This window comes from Melospiza melodia, chromosome 12, assembly GCF_035770615.1.
Source record: "Melospiza melodia melodia isolate bMelMel2 chromosome 12, bMelMel2.pri, whole genome shotgun sequence".
Lineage (NCBI taxonomy): Eukaryota > Metazoa > Chordata > Aves > Passeriformes > Passerellidae > Melospiza > Melospiza melodia.
In genome coordinates, this window is record NC_086205.1 from 22,025,296 (window position 1) to 22,038,249 (window position 12,954).

At 46.0% G+C, this 12,954-nt stretch overlaps 1 protein-coding gene across 5 annotated transcripts in view; it reads right to left on the minus strand.

The window, feature by feature from the left end:
* Positions 1 to 12,954, minus strand: part of LOC134423837 (calcium-activated potassium channel subunit beta-2) — a 136,447-nt gene that overhangs the window by 90,428 nt on the left and 33,065 nt on the right. Inside the window, exon 1 of one of the 5 annotated variants that reach the window (XM_063167285.1) lies at positions 1,086 to 1,653. The exons of 3 other annotated variants lie outside the window; for them this stretch is intronic. The gene's annotated coding sequence lies outside the window, so the exon portion shown is untranslated. Of the gene's footprint in view, positions 1 to 1,085; positions 1,654 to 12,954 lie in introns of those variants that run through there. One more of the 5 variants, XM_063167283.1, reaches the window with a different exon arrangement.

Here is a 12,954-nt window from a genome sequence, read left to right on the forward strand (position 1 = left end):
ACTTTAATGAACAAGTAGAAACAATTCATCAACCCAGGGAACATCACACTCAGATCAGGCACACCGAATGATAAGGGCTCTGCATATGCATGGAAATATGATTTTCATTCATTATGTTCCTGCTGCTCATCCTGGTGAGGGTCACACACACAAAAACAGGAACTCAGCCATGCCCAGGACCCCATGCAGATCCCACTGCCCTGTCTGGCCACGCAAACCTGACTCTGATTTTTGGACATTTTCTTGTCTAGTGATGCTAAACTGGCACAACATAAAAAAGTGCATGAGGCTTCTAACTTTGCTATCACCTCTTGGACTTCTGGCTGGGAAGAAACAAGGTTTTTCCAGGGCAAGCCTTCCTGTTATCCCAGTGAGTGTTGATTCTCCCCCTCAGCCCTTGCTCACAGCCCTTTCAGCATCCAGCTGAACGCTGTGTGCATCCTTCCCCACGCTGCTTTCGCAGGGGGAGGAGGGTGTCAGGGGGCTGGCAGTGACACGGGAGGAAATCGTGCCTTTTTCTGCCCGAAACTACATTTCTCGTCCAGCAAAACAATGCCAAAGGCGCAGAGAAAGCTTTGATTATGCAAAATGGATGGGCACATCACGCCTTCTTTTGCAATAGGTTATAACCCAAGGAGTCCCTCACCCGGAAAATTCCTCCCACCACCTTCCCCCGCGAATGCTTTCCCCCTTTCAAATGACATCGGTGGCACTCCAGACACATTTTACACGTTAATAGCACGTCTCCCTCCTCTCACAGGCTCCATCGCTTTCCTCTCCCCCTCTCATTTTAGGGCAGCTTCCCCATCTCAGAACCAGCCGGGCTGGCTGGCAGGAAAAGGAGCAAAGTGTTTTCTTGCATGACCTCTATGCATTTTACTCCGCGGGAAGAGCAACGTGGAATGCACACTCAGCAGGCAGCGAGGCTTGAGCCAGTTTATCCTCGGGGCATTTCTGCCATAAAACACAGGGCTATGCTCAGCATTTCCATCCCGGCTGTCCCCCCATGGCAGCGACCGCACCTGCGGGGAGCCGAGCCCCGACCGAGCAGCAACAGCTCCCTTTGTCCCCCGAGCGAATCCTACCTCCGAGAGCCGTCACATCTTCCTCCCGATTATTGACAAACAGAGATCCAGCGGAACCCTCCGAACTGCCACCGCTCGTGAAGCGCTGTCATCGCTCCCTCCCGGTGCTGGAACCTTTCTGGAGCATTAATGTCACAACCCCTGCTAACTCATCGCTTAGCACTCGCTGCTCAAAATGTCTGAAATAGTTTGGAGGGATAATAGGAATGACAGGCACACTAGACAGCTATGCTTGAAATTAGTTTTCTCCAGCTGACTTAAGGCTGTTCCGTAGTGCTTTTAGGCATGCACTCGGTGGGGTTTATGAACCTAGGCTAGACATGCCATTGCTGCTTTTGTTCAGGGCTGTAATAGGATGGCCGCTAGGAACGCAGCAGCGATAGCTCCAACTCCATTCATCCCTCCGTAGTTCCTAAACCTCCCTGGGAGAGGAAACGGCTTCAGTCATCCTTAAACTTACTGAGGTCGCTGTTTCTGCGGAGCAGGCTTTCACACATTGTTTTGGAACTAAAGAGAGAATCCCTGCCGGGCACGGAAGGTGCCGTGGCTGTGGCGAGCGGCGAGAGGAGCCGGCAGCATCCGCCCCCGCCGCAGGCTGGGCTGGCGCAGCACTCGCTGGAAGGAGCGACTGGAGGCTGAAAGTTCCTAAAACTCTCTGAGGCAGCTGTGGCACAAAGAGAGCGAGGGGGGTGCAGGGACCGTGCTGTGCTTTGTGCGCGCAGAGTCACAGATGTGCACTGAGCTTGTCAAAAGGCAAAATAATGTCTGGAGATGGTGGGGACTCACAGTCTAGATTTCTAAGCAAGCAGCACCTGGGATAATGGTGGGCAGGAGAAATGAGACCAAAGCATAGCATTGGGAGAGTGGTGGTGAGAGATGCTACAGAACACTGCTGTACTGTTTTACTGTTTTCAGTGAAGCTGTGCGAATCACCAAATCCCAGCTCAGAGATATTTGTGTCCTGCAGAGATCTTGGAGCCTCTTCTTGGTGGTCAGCTGGGTGGTCAGCCCAGGTCAAGATGCAGAAAGATTTGTTAACATCTGCTACCGCTGGTGTTGCTGATCCCAATATGGTCCCTTGTGGACAAAAGTAAGAGCCACCAGCACAGAAGTGTCTCTGCCAGCAGTAATGGCACACATGGGCTGAAGAATTGGAAAGGCACCCGGGAGCCAAGGCAGGCTGGGGCAGAGCAAGTGGAGAATTAGTTCTTTCATTGCTTGTTCCACTCCTGCCTGTTTTTCTAGTACCACCTGGTTCACAGCCCTTTGCTCCGCATGGAAACACCATTCAGGAGACACCTCAGAAATGAATGGTGTTGGGAGAGATTAAGGGGAAAGCAGATCTCAGTGAAACCCCAGCTATGGCTGCCTCAGAACCCGGGAAGGAAAGGGTTAGGACAGCACTAATGGCAGATTTGCTTTACCAAACAGCAAATCAGTGTTTGTGCATAGCATGGGCCACTGGTCTCTCCTCCTTGTGCATTGGCCTTCACTGAAACCATGAGTGACAGCAAGCTTGTTTCTGATGCAAGCCAGCCATGGATGGGGACATCTGGAGGGACCACAGGCATGGTATTTGCTTCTGAATCAATGCTGCTCCTGGCAGAGCTGCCTTTGCTCTCTGTGCTTCCCCATGCCTGCACTTGCTGCTGCTCTTGGACACCCTCCCTTTGCTCTTTCCCCACTGCTCCTTACACAGTCAGTGGGTTGGAGGGGAGGGCTCAAGGCTCCAGATTTGTTTCTCAGTTTACCCTCAATGGGGTATTATTAGCACATCAAGCTACTCCCAGACCTGGTGGCAGCAAAGGGGACTTTGAATTTTGTAGCCAGGAATCTCAAGGTGGGCAACTACACGCTGACTGATAGCAGGGCTGACTGAACAATAGCTGCTTTCTGAATAATTTAAAGAATTTTTTTTTTGTGTCACCTATCTTGCATCTTTCATGTGCCCTTCATTCACCTTAAGGCAGAAAAAGAAATGGGAAAAAAAAGTTCTCATTGTCACAGGAAATATATTTCTGTTTCAGTAAGGGTCTCCCTGTGCCATTGATTTGTAAGTGGGGTGACACAGCAGTTCCAGAGACATAAGAGTCTGGTTGGAGATACCCAGGTCTAGGAGTCCTGACCTTGCTGATGATCTTGTGAGAGATTTTCAGTGCTGAACTGGACACAGGAATGTTCAATGCCAGGTTAAAGCAGGTGGTGGTTGCCACCCATGTTCACAGTTCCCCAGCTGTGTATGCTGAAAATGAGAAGATTCATTAAAAGCTCCCCCAGCTCTCCCTCCTTCATGGAGCTCTCTGTCAGGGAGATCTCAAAGGCCTCAGTCCTTCCCAGTTAGTTAAAGCCACTCAGACTTGGGGGTCAGGGGGTGACACTGCCTGTGAGAGCTGTGTTACTGAATGGAGAGGAGAGGTTCTTACCTTGGGTGGGATTTGAAGGGGGAAATAAACTGTTCAAGGTGTGCAGGGTAGACAGGGAATGACCAGAAACATCTTCTGGGGCTGATTTGTTAACATGGTCAGCCTTAGGGAGAGATTCCATGACACTCCCCCTTTCCTCAGGCTCTTTCTGATCCCTGAGCAGCCACAGCAGCTCCATCAGTGTGGGACTGCTGTACTCCCTGTCCCTACCATGGCTCCTCTGCTGTTGTGTTTTTCTGGCACACCAATCTGCTCCCTGCTGGAAAGAGGATACAGGGAGCAGTGGAGTGGGGATCTGATCAGATATTCCAATTTTCTGTCTTCCTGCCCTGTATGAATGTTGTAAAGCAGGATTGTCCAGAGAAGCAGAGGGCTCACATGAGCTTTCACTCTGCCTTCCATTAGAAAATCCTATTCTGTAGGAGAGGAAATTGCTGCTCAGCTGTACAGCAGTGGATCCTATTTGAGAAAACCCTTTGCTTGCCAAGGAGTGCAACAATTTACAATGCCTGGTCAGTTTCTGACCAGGACTTAGGAAATGGCCAAGGAGGACGAAGGACAGGAGGAATTCAGGAAGTTTGCATGTTGAAGTATGCCAAATAATATAATGAACAGAGCAACTAATGCATCATTTCATTATGAGTCATCCCCATTATAACAGGAATTTTATAGATATGTAATTAGAAAGTGTAACTATCAGTTACAAATGCACATTTCTACTTACAAAAGAAAGGACGTGATACAATTAAAGCTTCAGGTTGCACACACAAAAACCTTTTCTCCTCCTGTGCTCACAAATTCTCTAGGAACAGGATGAGTATATTTTGAAGTTGCATACCTATCAGACAGCATTCCTTCTACCCACTTGCTGAGTCTTTTTGAAACAGCAGCAGGCAGCCTCACTAATCCATAGATTCTTGGTGTGAGTTGTGTATTAAAGGAATTGCAGGATGATCTGCTGATGCCTCTTGCACGCTGGGTGTCTCTGTGGAGTGTCAGTGTTCAGAGCAGCATTAGCCTGGCAGGGCTGCAGGTGTGGTGTGCACGACAGGTACCAGGCTGTGCTCAGGATGTGCAATCACAGTGCCACTGAAATTCCTCTAGCAGGAAAAAGGATCCTCAGAAAGGGCCAAATTCTGCCATGCACATCTAGATACTCTTGGGTGTTGTGGAGCCTGAGCTCAGACCTGAGTTTTGCAGAGGGCAGCTATTCACAAAAAACGATGAGTCCAGCATGGGGAAAGATAAGTTCCTAACAATTATCTCAGCAACAGCATTAATCTCACCTCTGCTGTTTAATCGAAAAAATATCAAGAAACCTTGTTGATGTCACTCCCCAGATTTACAGCTCTGCCTGGTTTCCCTTCTTTTCCCTGTGGCAGAGCAGGCAGCACCTGTGTGAATGCAGCCCCGTGTTTGACCAGAGTATTGCAGTGTGGTGCTGAGAACCCCAGGACACCCAAGTGCTTATTTAACTGAGTTACCTCACAATGACTGCCTAATCACTTCCACATGCTGCTTCATTGTCCCCCTTTATATCCAGCTCTGCCTTTTTCCTGCACAGCTCTTTTTGAGCTGCTTGCCTAAGAGAAAATAACTACATCTGGAGTGTGGTTAAATGACCCAGAAGCTGCTGTTTTGCAGACTGACAGTGTTTGATGCAAATAGATGGCTTCTTGCTGTGAAAATCTCCTCGGCTGACAATCCATCGGCTGCTTTCAACGATAGTTGTCTGAATTAAAACACAGGCTCCTCTTTGTATATTCACACTATCATTCTTACAGAACTGCTGGTGTTAAATTCTTCCTGTGCAGTCTCAGTGCAGGCCTCTCTACTCCCCATTTGTGCACCAGCTGCTGGTGCACATCTCTGCCTCTCTTTGCCTTCAGCTTTTGCCATCTGCCACCATTAAGTTGCCCAGGTGTTGGAAATCTTCTTGCTCTTCTCTGGCAAACATTTCTCTGCCTCCTTCTTCACTAATTCAGCCTTCATTTATATGGAGGCTGATAGATCAGGATCAAACATCTGCTGCATTTCATCCTTCAGGGGGGCACATGGGGAGCAGAGCACGTGTAGTTGGAGGCAAGAATAAAGGCTGGTTAACCCTTCCTTCCCTAATTTTCCACTCCATCTTTGAGAGCTCACAGTTTTCCTGCACTTCTAGATGTGCCAATTATTTAATACTTGTCAGTTGGGATGTTACCTAGAGCAAATATGTCCTAAAGCAGAGCTAATTTTCAGAAACATCAAAGCTTTCACATGCTGCAGCAGTGCCTAGTTGTGAGGTATTGAGGAGCAGCAGAGTTGGAACATATCTCAGACAGTTATCAGCAAAGACGCCAGAATAAGCCTTTTTTCCTCTTTAGACTGCTTCTGCTGGTGCAAACAGGGGCCACACCACTGACTTTGTTGTGCTTTCCACAGAGATACAGGTCAGGCATCCTTTGTGATTGCCTGCAGGGGAAATCCAGGCTCACTGATCATCTTTCACAACAATGTGTGGTGTAAACTATTGAATTCCTTTGGTAGAGATGATGAAATTAAACGATTTCCAGTGTGCCCAATCCTCTTCAGCAAATCACTGAAGATTGACTGTAAGTTTGAGCAGCAACAAACCAGAATCCAACAAAACAGGGTGCTCACACAATGCTGCTTGCTGGGCCCAGGGAATGTTTCCTGCTTAAAGGCTGGTAAAATATGTATCTGAGGATGCACACCCAGCTGCTGGGGCCAGTCTCCAGCGTGATTGTTGAGTAATTCCAACAGGATTTCACACTTCAGCAATTTTGCTCTCCTCAGCCTGGTTCTCAGTGGCAGAGCTTTCTCAGCCTGATGCTGTGTGAGACTCTTGGGCAGGGATGGTTCCCTGCTCTGAGCAGTTCTGCTGAGCAGCAATCGCTGCCTGCTGCTTTCCCATTTGTTAAACAATGGATTAGTGCTCAGACATTTGCAGGCCACTTTGGCCTAAGCCCCGAGTGCAATTCTGCGGATTTACTCCTCTCCTGGAATGCCATGATCAGAGCTTGTTCCTCTCTTGTTCAATAATTTCCTGAAGCACTGCTCCAATCGACACTGCTGTGATTTCCCTGCTTTGTGGCAGATAAAGCATTGTGCCACTCACCTTCCACAGAAACACCAAATTGGCCACTTAGATGCTCTCTGATTTTACACACAGTGCCTGGCTGTTTCTCCAGCTCTTGATTGCTTTTTCTGTCCACACTTTCCTATTCCTGTGTTAACATTACTTCTCCAGCAATTTTAGCAATATATTGCTAGATAATTCCTTTGCCTTTTTTGCCACCCCCTGCAAATCATCTGCTATGCAGAACTCTCCTTTCTTCAGGATTCAAGTATCTCCTTTAATCTGCTCCTCCTTTTATTCTTCACTCAGCTGCCTTGCTTTGGTGGAATAGTCACTTGTCTGATGAAGCTCATGCTTCTATTTCTGTGCTCTCCCTTTTGAAAGGCCCTTTGCATCAGTGAGAGGCCTCTTTGGGTCCCTTTGATGATCTGGGGCTGTGTACTGAGCTCTGCACTCCAGGACTGGGAGATCAAGTGGGAAGGATCCAGTTGGGCAGAGTGTGCAAAGGGGGAGGGAAGGGGGTTTTGCCATGCCCCAGGGAGGGAGTTTCAGTGAAGCAATAACAGAGGCAGGCAGGTAAAAGTCCAGGCCAGGAGCAGGAAGAGGAGAGGCTTTTTGTAGCACTCTGACTCAGTTTCCCCACTTGTAAACTAAGAATAATCCTCTGCCTGTGTAAATTCCTTTGTGAGCCTGTGAACTGAGACAGGATGACTGAAATTCAGGGTGGCTAAGTTTATATTGTTGCTCTCTTGCTGATGAACTTTAAACTCAGAAGAGCAAGGGCCTAAAACTGCCTGAGAAGCCTCCACATCACACGCAGCCACCCACGAAGGCACAATGCCTGATGTCCTTGGGCTCTCCTCACCATAGACTCTCATGGGGGATGCTGTGGGATGCAAGAGGGACAAGGAGGGGTTTAGTGGCAGCTTCACAGCAGCTAGGGAGCAGGAGGGACATTGCCTGGGCTGGATTCAGAGCCCAGCCTGTTGGGAGAAAATGCCTGCTGGTAGGGACAGCAGAAACCTCACACAAGATGCCACTTTTTAATTTTCCTGATCTATATTCTGCAGCAGGTGCCTAGAGTGGCACATAAATCTACCAGCAGAGGATTTATGGTTGTGAACACCAGATATTCACCAAAGCTCAAAATCTCTTCTCAGTTTTCCTGCAGAGTGACCAGAGGGGTTTGATTACACTTACTGAAGCAGAAGTGTTTGAGATTTATATCACTGAGGACAACATTTGGTCCTAAACATACATCTCCACATTATATATATGTTTTGTACAAAGTTATTTCTTCCCCATAAAGAAAATCTTACAGTGCCTGTACAAACCTGCCACTTCCACCCCATCACCACAGCAGCTGAGGACACAGGATGTGCTTATGAATAAATTAGTGGGGAAAAATGGTATTTGGAAACAAAGCAGAGGCTTTCCAAGAGGAAATAGGCAAAATGATAAATCTTTGCTTTCAAGACAAGCTACAGGGATGCTCCTCTGGCATAAACACACATTTTTTCATTGATAAAACTGATCTCTTTTTTCCACCTCTCCAACAAATTTTTCAATTCTGCATATGCAAAAATATCAATGTATCATCAAAAGCTGAAGTGGACTCCAGAGGAATTTAGCCAGTCAGTTATCTCTGGTTTTAATTATCTAATGGTATTTGTTTACATCTGCTTGAAATGATTTTATGCTCATTATGGATATTGAAGTAATGTTTTGTTCTTTCTCCACTTCTGTGAGTTTTAAAAACAACAACAACAACAAAAAAAGGAACAACTTTTCCACAGATACACCTGTAATCTGACCTTTTCTCTGCTCTGAGAAGTTGTAAGGAGATTATTTAAGTTTTTGTGTCTGTACTTGCTCTATTTTCGGAGTCTTAGAAGTAACCTTGACTCGAAGTGTGGCCTCAGAGAGAGGCACAGGAGATGCACTGCAAGCTGTGGAGTTCAGCCCTACTGGGATGAGGGGCCACATCCTCACTGCATGAGAATTCCTCCAACAATACCCAAACCCCTGTTGCAGCAGCTCCCAGCTGGAGCCTCACACCCCAGAAACCAGAGAGGTTTTAATGGTGGGGACAGAAGAGACCTGGAAAAGCAATCCCAGTTAAGTTTGCACTTCTAATTAATGCCCCAGCTGCACTGTGAGCAGGAGGTTGCAGGATCAGGCTCTGGGATGCTTTTGCTGCCTGTGTTTGAGGATAAAGGCACTCTAATGTGCCTCACACACACACACACACAGGCACACCCAGCATCTCTAACCCTTGGCTCACTGCTCTAATCCCCTCTCTCCCACCCACAGCCACTGCAGGAAGGATGCTTTTCTTCACTTGGTTTCCCTGCTCAGATTTCAAATGCCTCTTAGTGCAGTAAATGAGTAAAAAACCCGTCCCTGGGAATGCAATACCCTTTGGGGGAGGCATGATGGATCTGCTCGTGCAGGAACAAACATCCCCAGGCTCTCCTTTATCTCACACTCCATGTCTATTTACCTGCATTTTTCCCCCTCAGGGTCACTATTATTTTTGCACAGATGACTAAAACAGCTCCCCCATCCTTCTTGCTTTGATGCTCACTTGCTCTTACTTGCTCTCCTGGTAGTCCCAGCTGGATCTTGTGCCATCATCACTGCTGCCCTCTTGTCCCTGTTAGAAAGCTCAGGGCAGAACCAAAACAGGGGCTGCATTTGTATTTGAGGTCAGAGACACTTCAGTGTTTGTCAAGATAGGGTTTCAAGAGAGAAGGAATCCAAATTATACCTATCAAAGAGATGGTGCCATGATTAATCTCTCAGCTCCTGCTGTGTAAACACAGAGCAGCTCCTGGGCAGAGGATGGAGAGGCTCCCACCTGTGCCAGTGCCAGGCAGGGTTTGGCATGGCTGAATGCAGGATGGCATGAAGGAGCACGGAGCATGGAGTGGGGCCAAGCAGGAGCCCAGTGGCACTGGAGTGATTGCAGGTGATGCCTGTCCCACACACCACAGTGAGGAATTCACATACACAAAAAGCAGATGTGCTTTTTCTGTCCTCTTCTTTGCAGAGAAAACAACTGTGTGTGTTAATTACTTTGGCCAGCTCAGTCCTTTTGGGGTTCTTTTTCAGGGAATGCTCTATTGTGTCAAAGCAGCGCAGCCACTGAACAAAAGACATTGTGTGCCTGATGCTATTTATGTGCTTCATTTCAGTGACTCTCAATATTTTAGTTATTAGCATATTCCTTTGAATATCTGATGTGAAGAAATTTCATGCCATTAATATTTAGTATAGCTATTTCTAATGACATAAAGGATCAAGATTCTACATTTATGTACTTGGTATGATATCTATGTTATATCCTCTACTGTATAAGTAGTACTGTCTGCTCTAATTTCTATCTCCAGATATACAAATGCATTTTGTTTTGAAAAACTTCAATCCTGATACTGGATTTTTCTCCAGAGATCCTTTGTCCATTAAATAATAACAGTCAATAATATTTGAGTATGATGGGAGAATCATCAAAATGTGTGAGCCCTGTTACTGTCAAGCAATATAGCTTTACAAAGGAAGTCTTAAATTTTCCTGAAGCTCTTCTGATTTCAGTCGTTTGACAAGAATATAAATGAGAAGGAAATTTTCTCCTTTGCTGGCATCTGATTTCTGAGTTTGATTATTTATAACAAGAGTTTTTTCCTTGCACAATCAGATTTGCTAAAAATTCCTTATTAGGTTCATAAAACTGTTTTGTGAAACAGAAAATTAAGCAGGGATTTTTTTTGCCACGAAGTTCAAATTTTTCTGAACTTTCAACTGGGCTCTGGTATCCTATTAGAGCCTGCCTTTGATAATAATCGTGTTTGAATTTCATTACTTTCTTTTCTGATTCCAGTCACTGGCCATTTTACTTTTTTCTAATAGCACTATGAGGTAAATTATCCATGCAAGGATGTTTAAGACGGTCCTGGAACAGCTCAAGTGAAATGCCCTCATCTTTCTTAATTTTCATTGAGTCACCATCTTTATGGTGTGTGTGTAGTACAAACAGTATAAATACCTTACTGCAGGGCTGCACATGGCTTGGAGAGCTCCCAGGGGGATGCTGAGACTGGGGAGGAGGGAATGCAGAGCCCTGGCTGAGGGCTGTGCTGACAAAAGGAGCAGTGGAGGAGCAACAAAGGATGATGGACCCTTTCTCAGGCATGAGGACATGAAAAAGGATCACAAAGATGTGCTATGACCTGCAGAACCCACGGCATTTCTGGCTCTGAAACCCCTCCAGCTCATGTCTTCAACCCTCCTCTGCCCCCATCTGTGACGGTGTTCACGGGGGTTTTTGGTTCAGGGAAGAGATGCAGATATGACTCCATGTTTCAGCAGGCTCGATTTATTATTTTATGATATATATTACATTAAAACCATACTAAAAGAATAGAAGAAAGGATTTCATCAGAAGGCTGGCTAAGAATAGAATAATAAGGAATGATAACAGAAGTTTGTGTCTCAGACTCTCTGTCCAAGCCAGCTGGGCTGTGATTGGCCATTAATTACAAACATCCAACATGGGACCAATCACAGATGCACCTGTTGCATTCCACAGCAGCACATAATCAATGTTTACATTTTGTTCCTGAGGTCTCTCAGCTTCTCAGGAGGAAAAATCCTAAGGAAAGGATTTTCCATAAAAGATGTCTGCGACACCCATCTTCACACAAACTGCACATCTGGGGGCTGATGATCCCTTTAGGGCTTCTCACAGAGCAGAGCTATGAAAGGCTGGCACTGCAATCACATCTGGTCATCCTGAGGGGGAGGAACATCACAAAAATCAGGTTTCAGGGAGAAAAGGGAAAAAGCTGCCCTGGCTGAGGCAAGAACATGGAGATCCTCAGTGGGTAGGATGAAGGGAGGAGGGGAAACAGGGAGAGAAAATATGGATAACTTGGTGACATAAATTTAGCACATAGGAGTCCACCAGGTCCCCATACCCAGGTCCTTTTTCATGAGTGACCAAAGGATATAGAAATGCTTAAAAATTAGATCTCCAGCCAGAAGGCTGTGAACGCCTAATAGCCCATTACCTGCACCATCCAGAAGCCTTTGGATCAAACCCAAACAAAACACATGTAATATTCACAATTTTATTTTCATTTCTAATCACCTGCTTCTGTGCACTTTCAAATTCTCTGGCCTCTTTTAGGGAGGAGATTTTTCTCACTGCCATAGGAAAAGATTCAGCATTTTGTTTCCACGGGTCTTGTGAAAATCCAGATCTTACATTATTTTTCTGGAACTTGGTCTGCTTGACTCTTAAACCCATCAGTCTGTACTTTGACACTGTAAAAGCATGATTTCAAACCTCTTTTGAATTAAAGAATGTAAAAATGCCCAAACATTTTTAAAAGAAGGTAGAAAGGCCAGTAATAGAGGTTAGGTGCTGTTCTGCTGTGGCTTTGCCAGAGCCAATTTGTGTGGAATCTGGCTCCAGATGGGACACTGTTCCTGTCACCCTTTTGTCACTGTTCCTGTCACCCCTTTGTGGAGTCCTCACTTAGTATATTTTTTAAAGGAAAAATATGATCTCTGTGACTAAAAGCTGGTTTGTCTGACCTCAAAGTTACACAAAGCTTCAGGAGGCAAAAGGATTTCTTTTTGTAGGAAAAAATGCAGCAAAGCTTTACCAGAGCAGTGTTGTGTCAGATGCATTTGATGATTTTATTTGATAGGATAATTGATTTTCCTAACAAAGCAGTGCAGTAGATCTAATCTCTCTGGACTTCTACAGTGTATTTGACATGGTGACAAGATTAGTCAAACTGCAGAAAACAGGGATTAGTGGAATTGTGCGGGAAAGGTCTGGAGAACTACAGAGAGTATATTTTGGGAAAGTTTGGGGTGTAGTGGTGACTCTGGTGTCCCTTTAGGGTTGATGGGGGAGATTGATTGCATTAATAATTCCAAATTTTCCTGGCACAAAAGGAGATGCTTCAAAATTTGTGGCTGAGATGAAATTAGGGTGGATAAGCGCAAGAGTGGAAGTTCAGAAAACTGTTTAAAAAATGGGATGGACTTGAAGGCTGCAGCAGGAGAGACGGAAGTGTGAAGAAGGATGTGATCATCTGAAGGGCAAGGCTGGGCACGGAGAGAATCCTGACATGCACTATTTCTGGGAAATGGGGCTTATCCTTTTGAAATGATAGAGAAAAAAGTGAAGTGAGATGTTCTGGCATGCCCCAAGAGACTTTGTGAGTCTATGATGATGCATCAGACATCCAGGGTGAACTCCCCTGCTCCAGGGCTTGATGAGATCTTACCTGGAGCACCAGGCAGTCAGTCCTGGCACAGGAACTCAGAAAAGGTCTATTAAAACAAGAAA